Raw genomic sequence first — 13,567 nt, 5'->3', positions numbered from 1 at the left:
CTGGATTAAGAAAATGTGGCACATATACACCATGGAATACTATGCAGCCCTGAAAAATGAATGAGTTCATGTCCTTTGTAGGGACATGGATGAAGCTGGAAACCATCATTCTGAGCAAACTATTGCAAGGACAGAAAACCACACACCACATGTTCTCACTCATAGGTGGGAATTGAAAAATGAGAACACTTGGACACAGGGTGGGGAACATCACACACCAGGGCCTGTCGTGGGGTGGAGGGAGGGGGAAGGGATAGCATTAGGAGATATACCTAATGTAAATGATGAGTTAACGGGTGCGGCACACTAACATGGCACATGTATACATATGCAACAAACATGCATGTTGTGCACATGTACCCTAGAACTTAAAGTATAATAACTAAAAAAAGAAAGAAAAAAAAGACACAAGTAGACTCTGGCAGCCCCCACAATGAGGAAGCCAATGCAATCAACACCATGACCTTCTTTTCCTCCCCTCCTCTGATCTCCTGCTAGTTCTTCCCATTGACAAAGCCTCCCAAAAAAGCAAAAGAGATGGTCGACGTAGCGGTACAGTCAGTCTCTGGAGGTTTAGGAGGGGCAAACAACTTGTCAAGCACAGTGAGCACATTGGAGCCATCCCAGAACCTCCACTGGACCTTGGGAATACTTAAGTGTTTCTCTGGCTGACACTTTCTCCAACTTTTCACAATTGTTTCAAAACTCCTCTATTTATCTTTAGAACTCCACTTCCCACTCTTTTCCCCCATCTCACTATTACCAGATGACCTGGCATGGGGTTTCTCAGAGAAAACAAAAACCATCCAGACACTCTCAACTTCCCTGCTACACACTTACAAAAGCTACCTAAGCTGTTGGGGTTTTTTTTTTAACTCTACTCTTGTATTAATAGAAGAGCAGTTTCTCTTGTTCAAGACCCCTCTCTCCTCTTACACTCTGGGTCCCATTCCTTCTCTTCTTCTCAGAAGATGTTACACCATTAACAATCTATTTTCTCCCTACATAAAATCTCATTCTGCCAGATGCTTTCCCATCAACATTTGAGTATACTCTGATATAGCCCATCTTTTTAAAAATGTATCACAACCACACATACTCTTCTGGTAAGAACCAGTTACCAGTTCTCCCTCTCATAGCTGAGCTTTTCAAAAAATTTGTATAGGCTTTGTATGGACATGGGTCATGAACACTAAGCTACGTTCTTGAAATGGACTAGTCAGGGCAGCAGCAGAAAGTGAAGCATATGGATCAACCACATGGATTCAGCATCTCAGAACAGAGGGGGCGACTCACGGGAGTGGAGCATTTGTAGTTCATTGAAGATCTGAAGATCCCTTTTCCTGTATTCTTCTTGAGGTAATAACAAAGAAATGAGGTTTCCACTGCTTTCCACCATAACTATTAGCTTGGAAAGTTACTCAGTAACCCGTATTTGCAATCACCTAGCCCAAGTCACTCTTCTCCTTCCCACAGGGACTGCTGCAGATTTTCTGTGTTGGAAGGGTAGCAGTTTGCTGGTGCCTGTGGATATAGATTCCACTGGCATCTTACATTTCATTAAGGCCATATCAGTGGTTCATTTCTACAAGTGCCCTTCCACCACAAATAGTGAGGATGGGCAGGGAGGAGAGCCCCAGCTACAGTCTGCACTTTACTTTCTTCTCATTATTCCTTGCTCCTTCTCCTTGCCAAACCTAGCTTCACAAACTCTTACTCATTGTTCAAGAACTCAATTCCCACCTAACTTTGAAGTACTCACCAGCTTCCCCAGGATTCATTGCTAGTTCCCAAAGCTTCCTATTAAAGTTGATTCTATTAGATCATTTAGAAAGCTGATTCTTTTAGATCAATTCTATTAGATTCTATTGGATCATAATTACTAGATCATACACTAGTAATTATGCTAACATGTATCATGTGGCCCAGTAATCTTCCCCCAGATTGTAAACATAAAAATCATACTGCCTCATTCATCTAGCACCCTGCACATGGCTAGGATACAGAGACGCATGTTAAATAGTGAAACCATCAATTAATCAATTCATGGAGACAGTACTAATTCAAGATACAATTCTTTTCTTCCCCTAGAAATCCTAAGCAACATATTTTTGTGTCCTTCATTAACTTCTGTAGGCATCATCCAAGTATGCCCTTTTGGTTTGTATTTTCCTTTTCTCTGAAAGATGTTAGAGAAAAAACACACACACACACACAAACTTAAAGCCAAGTATCTTATTGGTATAAAAATTGCATAGGGGATCCAGTAGAGAAGGTAGAGAACCCAACAGGGTTATAGAATTCAATTCATTTGCAGAATGAAGACTAAAAATGAGCTCAAGATCCCACAGCAAGTTTCAGGATTGAAATTAAATCTCATGATACTAGGCTCACCAGCCTGTGCTTCTTTTCCTGCATCAAATAACCTCCCTCATTTGACTCCCTCCAATAGTTGTAAATGTGTTCACATTTAGAACATATTCCTGACTCTTATAAATTACATTTAGTAGCTTATATAACATGGAAAAAGAAGTCAAGAAAATGACCCAGGTACCATAAATCTGGCCACATCTCATGTGCCAGGGGTGGAGTAGACAGGAGGGGCCAGGTATTGGGGAGAGAACATAGACATCATTAAAGCTCAATTAGTATTTTTTTGTTTGTTGTTGTTGTTGTTTTGAGATGAAGTCTCACCCTGTCGCCAGGCTGGAGTGCAGTGGTGCGATCTAGACTCACTGAAACCTCTGCCTCCTGGGTTCAAGTGATTCTCGTGCCTCAACCTCCCAAGTAGCTGGGATTACAGGCAAGTGCCACCACACCCAGCTAATGTTTGTAGTTTTAGTAGAGACGGGGTTTCATCATGTTGGCCAGGATGGTCTCAATCTCCTGACCTCATGATCCACCCACCTCAGCTTCCCAAAGTGCTGGGATTACAGGCATGAGCCACCGCACCCAGCCTAAAGCTCAATTTTTAAAGGACAGCACCTGACTTCAAAAATCCTAAGGTTCTTCTCTCAGTGCCTTGAGATCTGCCATCATTTAAAACATTTGTGTCTAAGACTCTTCAATCTTATTAAAATATTTGGCTATATTAAAGTCACATGACATTAGCCCATGATAAATAGTTCTACTCCCCAGCCCTGATTTATGAGGACCAGCTTGTAAATAGTCTGATTCAAACAGTGATTAACCATTATTCATGAAGCAAAATGAGCCTGCCCTGTCATGCCATAAATTTAATTTAACCTCATCTTGTTTCACTTTTTTTATTCACAGTTTTCTTCCAAATTTCATCTTCTCCCATCTCCCTACAAACTTCAAAAGAGGTGTACAAAGGAACTTAAGAAGAGACATTTTCTGCTTAGCCACCTCTTTGGAAGATGGGGAGGATGACTCAGGAAAATGCAGTAACTGACTGATGCTAATATCAGAACACAATCAGAAGCGGTCTTCAGGGGAAGCCTCAAGATTTGCCATTGATTGCCAGTCTTGAATCAATTCAAAACTAGCCATTAAAAGGCAAACCCTGGCAATCCTAGGAAAGAAGAAATTTGACTGTAATATGGGCAGTATGTGTTTGCGAGATCAATGATCATTTTTAAGGCTTTCTAACTGCAGTGATGGTAAACTCAGGAAGTGAATCATTCCTCCAAGTGATGGCTGTTAAGAGTCATATAGTAAATTTCTCCCTTTACCATGGATTTCCAGTCACTAAAGTCATCAGGTGGTCTGAAGACCCCTCAAAATAATGTGTTGCTATTGTGAAGGGCCCCCCTGTGCCTCACAACAAATCACATCTGATCAACATGTTCAGCCTTGTTCTCACCATTACCTGCTCTCTTGTGTTCAAAATTGCCACCACTCCTGTTTCTTTTACCGCTGCTCTCTCTGCCTGAAAATGTATGGCCTCTCCTCCTGTCCTCCATCATTCTTCCTGGAGTGCGGTCCTAATCATCCTTGAAAATTCATCTTAAGTGCCATCCTTTATGGGAAAATGTCACTAAGTATATCCCTCCCACTGCCATTGATAGCAGCTCTTCCTCAAACTGTAATGTACAAATGAATTACCTGGGTATCTTGTTAATATGCAGATTCTCTTTCAATAGGCCTGAGACGGGGGTTTGCATTTTCCAACAAACTCCCAGGTGCTGTTGATGCCGCCGATCTACAGTCTACACTTTGGATACTAGAACTTCATAGGTAAGGAACACTTCTGCTGCACTCTTGTAGCATCCTATGTATTGAACTCTTCCCTAGAATTCTTTTGCAATGGTTCAATTACATATCTATCTCTCCCACTAGACAGGGCCTCTTGAGGTCAAAAACTATAAATCTTGCATATACAACTGATAAGAATCCAACTGAATCTAGACTGAGGGAAAGGGAAAGGGAGGATGTTTTGGCTCAACAAACTGAAACAAAAAAAATTCTAGGCATAGCTGGATCCAGGGGCTCAACTGATGCTTTCTGTACATGCTTCTTTCCCTCCTTGGCTCAGCTTTATGAGTGCAGACTTCATAGTAAAGGAAGTGAAAGTAGTGAGCTTAGCAACCTCAACAGGAAGAATATCCTCTTTCTCAGGTGCTCACAGACTAATGGAGAAGATGAGTTAAATCTAATAACAGAAACATGTTCAGGGCAAAATGAGACCTGAGATGATTAGAAACCTACTCAGCCTGGAGAACTCGGGGAGGGATACTGAGGGTTGAGGTAAGAGGATTGGGAAAAGCTTTCCAGAGGCGGTAATGTCAGACCTGGGTCTTAAAGAATGACTGTGAGTTTGTTGAGGAAGAATATACAAGCAGAAGTCACCTTGTATGCCCTCTTAGACAGCAACTTCATTAATAATGAATACAAAAATTGGAAAAGTCAATTTGATATCTAGATAACTGAGCTGTGTAATGCCAAATATCAGGATATTTGAAAATACCTAAATGGCCTGAGTAAGATCATAAAATCTTAATGCTGGTACACTAAGTATCATCTAATCTGAATTTCTTATTTTACAGATGAGAAAATAAATTGAGACCCAGAAATGTTAAATAATCAAACATTTATTGACTCTTCTGAAGGCATTAATAATTCCTCTGCTTACTCTCAAATACCCAGGTGCATGCAGTGATACTAATAAAACCATAATTTCAGAGATCAATAAAGTAACAGTTTCAAGAGAGATGAATATTTTTTCTAATCAAGATTTTTACAAGCAAATAAGGTTTCTAGGAAATATATCCATGTACTTTTTCAAAAAAACTGCAAAAACAATAATAGAAAAAACTCTTAGAAATAGAAAACCAAATACCACATGTTCTCACTTATAAGTGGGAGCTAAAGAGTGAGAACACATGGACACATAGAGAGGAACAACACACACTGGGGCCTTTCTGAGGGTGGAAGATGTGAGGAAGGAGAGGATCAGGAAAAATAACTAATGAGTGACAGGCTTAAAACCTGGGTGATGACATAATCTGTACAACAAACCACCACGACAAAAGTTTATCTATGTAATAAACCTGAACTTGTACCCCTGAACTTAAAATTAAAGTTTAAAAAAAAGAAAAAAGTATCAGAAATTCATTTAGCAAATATTTTATGCACAGATACTATCAGGCAGGCACAATGCTAAAGAAACTAAAAGGGTTGTAAAGATAAATAAGATGTCACCTGTGCCCTGCAGTGGAAATCATGATTGAGAAATTACCTTCAGAGAGATTAAAATTTCTAAAATCTATAGCTTTAAAACAGAGGATAATAGGATTGAGAGTAAAGTTACATTGTGAGTATCTTAAATTTGTCTAATTCAAACATACCAGGAACAATTCAAACACACGTGCATGCACACAGGTGTACATGCAGATGAGGCAGCCAACTTCAGTGGTGATGTTTGTTACCCTTGAATCCAAGTTTTATGGATTCAAATTGAAGCGTCATCAAGTGCTAACTGTATGACATGTGACAAATCACTTAACATCTTCTGCCTTAATCCCCACATGTTTAAAAAATGAGGACAACTAAGTACAAATACTTTAGAATTGCTGTGAAGGTCACATGAGATCATACATGTAAAGTGTTTGGGGCAGGAACTAGAACATAGTAAGCACTTCTAAGTGTTTCCTCTCACAATGGTAGATGGTTCTGCCCTACATTCTACCCTAAGAACATGCCATTTTCCCTTGAGTGAGGATGAAGAGGGCTATGGGAATCTGTGGCTCTTTAGGTCAGCCCCAACTTCAGCTTGTCTCCTTGTGTGAGGATGTCAAACTTCTGGGAATGTGAACCTGGGGTACAGAGATACATTGTGCCTTTAAATGCAAACCCACAGGGATCAGTATCACTTTGAGTATACACAATTTCCCAATGAGGGCTACCTTTAAAACTGTACTGTCCATAAGCTGTCACTCCATTGTCTAAGCAGTAGCATGATAGCCCACAAAGGCCTTGGCCCAGCAGTCAGAGATTTATGTGCTTTTTCCAAGTCTGCCATGGCCATTTTCTGTGATCTGAGGCAAATCATTCAATTGTGTGCTTCATTTTCCTCTCCTATAAAATGAGAATAATATCACCTACTGTTTCTCTCTCCTAAGACTGTTACAGGATCAAATTAAAGTGACTGTGCTTTCAAAATAAAAGAAGTGAGAAAAGTAAGGAAGGAGGAAGAAGGAAGGAAGAAAGGAAGGAAGGAAGGAAGGAAGGAAGGAAGGAAGGAAGGAGGAAGGAAAGGAAGGAAAGGAAGGAAGAAGGAGGAAGGGAGGGAGAGGGAGGGAGGGAGGGAAGGGGAAGGGATGGGGAGGAGAGGAAGAGGGAGGGAGGGGAGGGGAGGGGAGGGGAGGGGAAGGGGAGGGGAGGAAGAGGAGAGGAGGAAGCTAAAAGAAAGCAAAATGGTGTCTAGGGCAGGATCACAAAGGTTGATTCTGCAGTGAGTTCTAACTGCCTATGAAATAAACTCCAAACATGGTAATTGTGATGTAAAGTGAAGAGCAATGATACTAAAATAATACTGTTGGGGAAATTGCATATCTTAGTTTCTCAGAAGGACATCTATTGATGTAATACTCCTGGCCTTTCTCTACTCTCTTATTCACTCCCTCCCCTTCCCACTCCCTGCCTCTCCCACCCAAGAAGAATAGTGCATTTGGAAGGAGAAACAGAACTGACACAGTCCAGCCTCTTCCACTTTTTCTTTGTGGAAGCATTGCTCTTCTCTGCTTCAAGGGCTTTGGAGAAAGACCTTTCCTGGTCCCAGGCTTCAGGGACTGTGTGAGTCAGTCAGCCTTAATATAAAGAGGCCCACTAGACCCTCACAGGCAGGCCACATTCTCCAGCCCTCCCACCTTTCTGTTTTGGAGTAAATTATCTGCAGCTAAACTGCATTCTGCTGTGCTCCCCCTGGGGCCAGGGACACCTGCCTGCAGAGGCTGCCCGGGAACAGTGAGTGGGGGAGGAAGTCTGCCTCTACTTTCCCTTCTCTCCTGTATCACAACTAATAACTAACATTAGTTAACATGAATGATTGCATTGTTATTCTTGGTCATTGTTATTAAAAAAGCAATTAGGAATTACCATATTATATATCCTCTATGATATTAATAACAAAAACAACACTTGATTTTAGAATACTACTTTATAGTTATAAAATGATTTTCATTTATTAACTTATATAAATTTTAAAATAGCCCTATTGGGTGGTCAGGGAAGTTATTCAGATCCTCACTGTTGATGAAGAAATTGAGATCCAGAGAGGTAAAATGAACTTTGAGAGATACTCAGCTAAAAAATAAAACAAAATAAAATAAAATAAAGCTGGACTAAAAGCCAGGCCTTCAGATTCCTTTTAAATACTTTTCTCAAATGACAAATTCATTGTCTTCTCCTAGATTGAACAAACTCCACCCCATCATAAGACAGGAATGCCACTAAGCACCCTTAAACTATACTATCCTAATTTCTGGATTTTTGGAAGGATTAAGACACATGGATACATTTATAAATACATACGGTATTTATGACTGAAAAGTGCTGGGCAAATGGAAGACATTATTGTCGTACTACTACTGTTTCAGATGTGTCATGTTCCTAAGACACATCACAAGTCTTTCCAATGCTGGTGGAGTTTGGGTTAACTGATCCATTGTTTGTCTGTGGGCTTCACATTTGTCAAGTCTGAGAGAAGCCAGGCTCCAAGGAGCAATTACACAATCACAAGCCAGGTCAGAAAAGATGTTTTGCTAGAAGCAATGGGAGCCAGACATATCCAGCTACATGGAAATTATATGTGTGCTTGCTGCAGAGATTGTATCACCATTCTTTGTCTGTTCGTTTTGACCCTAACCCCTTGGACTCGACTCCTCCTTGAGCCAGTATCCCTCACTTGTATCTTCTACAGTTATGGACAATACTGTAATTCATTGTGCCTTTTGAAGAGTCTGGTCAACTTGACCTGGGCCAAGCAAGTTATTGAAAGGTATTTATTTAAAGATAGATCATTTGTTTTCCTCAATAAGCAAGTCTAATTTGTGGAAAGCCTTCAACAAGAAGAGGATTATACTCTACTAGGTTTGGTAAACTAAAACCACAATTATCAACATTTAAGTCAGAAACTACAAATAAGGTGTTACAGAAGAAAGGGCATGGTTTTTTAAATCAAGGAGACCAAGTTTCCAATCTCAGCTCTGCACTTACAAACTTTCAGATGAAAGGATGTTGTAGAAGAGCTACTTTTTATTGAAAGCTTACTTTGTCCTAGGATCTATACTACTCTTTTACCTAACTAATTTCACAATGCTCCTATTTATGCATTCATTCAGCAAATATTTATTGAGCAACTACTATGTGATAAGCACAGGACCTATAGCACTGAGGCTGGAACTTACAATCCATTTGGGAATACACATGCTAAACAAGAAATTACAAGTGTGGTGAGTATCAGGAGAAAGGAGGTCAGAGTTCCGTGGGATCATACGATAGAGGTACCTAATCCAGTTCGGCAGTCAGGATCAGGAAGTCTTTCCTGATAATTGAGTAGAAGTTAGCCAGGCAAAGAAAATGGGCTGATGAAGGGACAGAATGAAAGTGTGGAGGTTATGTGATAGGGAAAGAGTGTATAGTCCATTTGAGAAACTGAGAATAGCCCAGAATGGCCGAAATGTGGAAAAGAGGAAACATGGCAGGATGTGGGGCTAGAGACAGAGGCACATGGCTTCTTAACCATGTAGGAAATTTTGAATTTTATCCTCACAGCACTAGGAGGCCATAAGAAGGGCATAAATGGAGGAGTTTGCAGATTAAATTTGAAGGTTAAACAGTTCCCTCTGGCTGTTTACAGAGAAACGTGTTGAAGCAGGGTAAGCAGAAGATGGTGTCAGGGGACCAGAAGTAAGAAGAGAGATCATGGATTGGAGTGGTGGGGACAGAGCAAAGTGAACAGATTTGGAAAGTGTTTGGTGCAAAAGCACCAGGACTTGTGATGGGATAGAGGAAGGAAGAGGCTCTAGATAAAAGGCCCACATGAGATCCAAGGACCAGACTGGCGGTTCCATTTCTTGGCATAGACTACACAACAGAAGTAACCGGGTGCTTGTAAGGAGAGAATAGAGGACTGTCGGCATGAGGAAAGAGAACCAAAGCTAAGTGAAGGGCAAATCACCCAAGGATGTGCAGTTGGCGAGAGGCAGAACTAAGATCCCAACCAGTTAGTGGAACTTCAAAGCGCCAGAGCTTACCATGATGCACTGTTTCTTCTAATCTCTCTGAGCTCCAGTTTCTGCACCTGTAGCACAGACAGAATAATGCCAGGCTTGTAGATAGCTATTTATGTTAGTCGTTTTGATCATGTTGTTTTTCTAGGAGGGACTATGCAACTATCTGGAGCTGTTTTAATAACTTTGCAATTAATGACTTCCAACCTAAGTAAGATGCCTAAGTAGATCTAAAAAATTGCAATTCATGTGAGAACAGAGAGCAGAATTTGTTAGGTACTCTGCTGCCTCAGGCCACTCTTTAATCTCTTTCATATATTTAACATTAATCTATTTAACCCTTTAATATTCCTTTAATATGTTTAATATTAATCTTTAAAATATTTCTCTGTGTATTTCCTGTAACTTTCCTCCGCAGTGACACATAGACAGGAAACATCAGATTGCTTCGCATCCGTATCTATAAGCACGTGTCATAACTGGAAAAAAGACCATTGTCAACCCAGAAGGCCAACTTCCATAATTATATGAATTGCTTGTGAACATTTATGGATTAAAATGTTTGAGTAAAGCTGAAATCAGATATTACAGTCCATGAATAGTTCATGTCATGAGACAAAAAATTAAAGAAAAAAATTTCATTGATTAAACCATTTGATATCATTTGAGATGTTTCCCACGGCCTAGAATCATTCATCAAAATGTTAGATAACTTAATATTAAGAAACTTCCTCCAATTCCTGCCCATTCCTGGCCTATTCCAGCCAAGTGTTCCCACCAGCCTTTTGTTTTGTTTTTTGTTTTTGAGACGGAGTCTCGCTCTGTCACCCAGGCTAGAGTGCAGTGGCGCGATCTCAGCTCACTACAACCTCCGCCCCTCCAGGTTTAAGCAATTCTCTATCTCAGCCTCCGGAGTAGCTAGGATTACAGGCACATGCCACCATACCCAGCTAATTTTTGTATTTTTAGTAGAGAATGGGGTTTCACCATCTTGGCTAGGCTGGTCTTGAACTCCTGACCAAGGAGTGATCCACCCGCCTCGGCCTCCCAAAGTGCTGGGATTACAGGCATGAGCCACCGCACCCAGGCTCCCATCAGCCTTTTAGCCAAGAGATGAGCTCCTACCCTCCTGGGAAGGACATGAGGAGGAAATGTTCCCTTGGAATCAGGTCCTAGAGATACTGACACTGGAGTCTCCTGTCTAATTTTTAGGTGACTGCTCTGGACTTTTCTTATCACATGTTCTCTTACTTTTGTGATCTCTGGTCCCCGACTAGTTTCTTGCCAGTCCTTTACCTCGCTCTTGTGTCCTTTCTTCCTCTCTTTTCCTTGGTTGTAGTGCCTGAGCACACCTAAACTCCACACTTCCACCCAGCTACCTGTTCATCAGTTTTCCAGTTTGTTTCTTCTGCCTGTGTCTGCTTCATATTTTCTACCACAGCCTTGCTTTGCCCTCGCCCAGCATCCTGCCCTATTCTCAGTGCATCACTGTCCACAGGTCGAATATTAAAGCAATACACAGATAGCATTTTCCCCGCAAAGGCTTCAGATGATCACAGCTGCCATTTACAAGATCTAGAGTTACTTCTTCTGGGAGTCTTCCCTGACCCTCCAGGCTCCATCAGGCTCCCTTGTACTCTCATAGACCCCAGGTCTATGGAGTTGAAAAGCTCACTTTACAAGTCTGTCATCCCTCCTGGGATTCACTGTCTACACAAGAGCAGAGAGAAGTCTTGTACCCTTCTGTATTCCCCAAGGCCTACGACAGTAGCTGGCAAATAGGAGATACCTGAGATGACTTTGTTGCCTAAACCCCTCATTTCCATAGAGCCCCAGAATCTCTTCAAACCACAGTGTCCCTATTGTATCATATCATATTGTACAGCATGCTGTCATATCATATTGAATTGTATTTTACAGAAGGTAAAGAGTGTATGTTAATTAATGCAAATTGAGTTGTTTGTCCTTTACACATTATTCAAATTTTCAGACAACAATATATTCCATTTAGGTCTAAATCTGCTAGAAGTACCATAGTCTCAAAAAGCAGAAGAATAGATTGTTTTCAGAATCCAATTCCTATCTCTCCACTTCCTCCCAAGGACAACCACTTCCATGATGACAGTCAACAGAACAAAGAATTGGTTTATATTTTTAAATAGACAAATCATTCTTCAACCTTCCAAGTTCTAGAACCATGGCTTCCAGATCTGATTTCGTGAGAAGGGGAGGAACAGAGAGATAAGGAAACCACATGCCACTTGGAACATGGTAGGTTCTTAGTAATTGAGTATTCAACAAATGAATTATTAGATAATTGAAAAGTTTCTTTCAACTCAAGTGTCATTGTGATCAGGGGAATCCCATCAGAGCCCTGGACTGATACCCACTTTGGACAAGAAGCTCTAGGTTAGGGACTGGGTATGTCAAGACCCACATCTTTCTTTGGAGTCTGAGAGCAGCCAAGACCTAACTTCCCAGCTTAGTTCTGATTCTTGACCATTTCTCTTACATTTCTACTTCTCTAATTTCCTTAAACACCAATCTATAAAGAGCCATGGGCCTTTTTCCCTTTCACTCTATATCCTGGTTAGTTTAATTCTTGTTTTCTCACCTAGTGTTGAAGAAAGCTACGTAGGATAATAAAGACTGCATTCTAGTGAAAGATACAAGTCCTTTTTCAGTCACGTGTGGCCTAGGACAGGTGTAATAATTCCCTTTAGCCTCAGTTTGTCCAAGGACAATAGGAGTGTAACGATCATTCCCTGTCTGCCTCACATGGTTATGATGAAAGTCATGTGAGACCACATTTAGTTCCACAAATATTATTACTACAAATTTAAACACTCTGAGGTGTTACAATGTTAATGTGTTAGAAATATTTATATATTGGGAGGAATAATAGTATAGATCAAAAGTCAGAAACTGGTGACTCATGGGAACCACCCAGCCAGTAGGTGTGTTTTATTTGGCCTACATGGTGTTTTTATGTACTGGGGCCAGCATTGAAAATAAAGAGATTTCATACTTTAAAAGAAAGAAAGAAAAAATAAAAACAAAATTCCAGTTACTCTTGAAAACTAAAGATCTGCCAAGGCAAGGTTTGTTTTTCCATGCAGCAGCATTTGGATGGAGCCGAGCAGCACCTGCCCTTTTTGGAAGAGTCATGAGTTCTACAATTTGCTACAGTCCCATCCCTCATGTGGGTACATGTGCATGTGCACACACCTGTTTCACTCATTTCAATTACTTGATCCAGCACCAGCAGCCATTTTTCTGGTGACCCTCCTGTTGTGGCTGAAATTGTTGGAGTAAGAAAATTCTAGGTTCAAATTCTGCCTTTGCCCTTCAATGCTTATGGAACTGAGGACAAATAATAACTCAGCTAAGATACTCAGTCTTCTCACTTTTGATATGGACATAAAATTATCTAACATGTAGATTTTTGTGAGAGTTAGATATGGTGTTTATACAGTTTCAGACACATATATACAATCATTAAAAGATGTCACATTACTTGAAATAGGATCCATATAGAAAGAAAACTGTGGCAAAAGGAAGGGCTGTAGAAATTTAGGCAGTGAGGAAAAGACATTTACAAATATAGTGTTTTAATATATATGACCCGAGCTACGTGGGAGACTGCTTAGCTGCCGCCAAAATTTCAATGATTAAAACAAATAGGGGGCGGAGCAAGATGGCCGAATAGGAACAGCTCCAGTCTCCAACTCCCAGCACGAGCAACACAGAAGACCGGTGATTTCTGCATTTTCAACTGAGGTACTGGGGTCATCTCACTAGGGAGTGCCGGACAATCGGTGCTGGTCAGCTGCTGCAGCCCGACCAGCGAGAGCTGAAGCAGGGCGAGGCAT

General features: G+C 40.8%; 1 long non-coding RNA gene across 1 annotated transcript in view; it reads left to right on the top strand.

Annotated features, from left to right (window-relative positions):
- Positions 1-11,885: 11,885 nt before the first annotated feature.
- Positions 11,886-13,567, top strand: part of LOC108528611 (uncharacterized) — a 19,814-nt gene continuing 18,132 nt past the window's right edge. Inside the window, exon 1 of the long non-coding RNA XR_001885230.1 lies at positions 11,886-11,966. This is a non-coding gene — a long non-coding RNA (uncharacterized LOC108528611). The remainder of the gene's footprint in view (positions 11,967-13,567) is intronic.

Source organism: Rhinopithecus bieti, unplaced genomic scaffold (genome assembly GCF_001698545.2).
Source record: "Rhinopithecus bieti isolate Rb0 unplaced genomic scaffold, ASM169854v2 scaffold_54, whole genome shotgun sequence".
Taxonomy (NCBI): domain Eukaryota; kingdom Metazoa; phylum Chordata; class Mammalia; order Primates; family Cercopithecidae; genus Rhinopithecus; species Rhinopithecus bieti.
This window is presented reverse-complemented; position numbering and strand designations above follow the sequence as displayed.